General features: G+C 33.9%; 1 protein-coding gene across 12 annotated transcripts in view; it reads right to left on the bottom strand.

Annotated features, from left to right (window-relative positions):
* Window positions 1-1,003, bottom strand: part of LOC106883309 (teneurin-m) — a 487,309-nt gene that overhangs the window by 102,477 nt on the left and 383,829 nt on the right. The gene's annotated exons all lie outside the window — the stretch shown is intronic.

Below are 1,003 nucleotides of genomic sequence, written 5' to 3'. Positions count from 1 at the left end.
TGTTCAGCTTTTCTCTCAAGATACTTACACTCTGACGGGTATTCACATTGACATTACACATCCAACGGAGCATACTGGCTTCATTCCTTGCGAGCTTACGTATGTCCTCAGCAGTTACAGCCCATGTTTCACTGCCATGTAGCATGGTTGTTCGTACGCATGCGTCATGAACAACAATACCCAAGTATCTTACTCAAGGACATACCTCTTCCAGCTAGAAGCATTTATAAGGAATTACTATAAAGAAAAGCAACGGACTTAATAAAATGAATATGATGGTGGCCTTCTTCCCTGACTACAAATAAACAATCCTCCACATAATTGCCTACCTGGTAAATTTGAAAGTGATTGACTGTATGTTAATCAAGGGCATCATATTTCTTAAACATGTGATTGTTTTCCAAAAGGATTTATCCAACAATCGTCATGTATTCTCTGATAAAGCCAGAAACTTATAAGCTCTCTCTCTCTCTCTCTCTCTTTCTCTCTCTCTCTCCAGATGCTTGTAAATGTCTCATCATCAAAGAACTCCAGAAGAACTATGAATTAGAAAATAACTGAAGATTAATGACAAACTCATTACCAACTCATTAGGGATGTTGGAGTGAATGATGGAACTGTACTCCTAACATTATCTGAAAGAACTATAAACCTAACTTTCTAGTGAAACTCTTCCTCACATTAATCTTCCTAACAAAGTACAACTTTAGATACATCAGAAAAAAAAAAACAAAAAACATTTTAAATCAACTAATTCCAATATTTATGGATAAACTAATCTTTGCAGCAGCAAAGAAAAAGTTATCCCTTGATTCCATGCTCAACAAATAAAGCAATGCTTCTTTACTACAATTTGACAGAGTTCTTATTCTCATCTGATGAATAAAGCACTAACAGCTATAAGATTGGATACTGGAGCCACATTCAACAGGAGAGTCCATAATATACATACACATATATATATATATATATATATATATATATATATATATATATATATATA

Source organism: Octopus bimaculoides, chromosome 7, assembly GCF_001194135.2.
Source record: "Octopus bimaculoides isolate UCB-OBI-ISO-001 chromosome 7, ASM119413v2, whole genome shotgun sequence".
NCBI classification, from domain to species: domain Eukaryota; kingdom Metazoa; phylum Mollusca; class Cephalopoda; order Octopoda; family Octopodidae; genus Octopus; species Octopus bimaculoides.
Note: the sequence above shows the minus strand (reverse complement) of the source record. Positions and strands in the feature narration are given on the sequence as shown.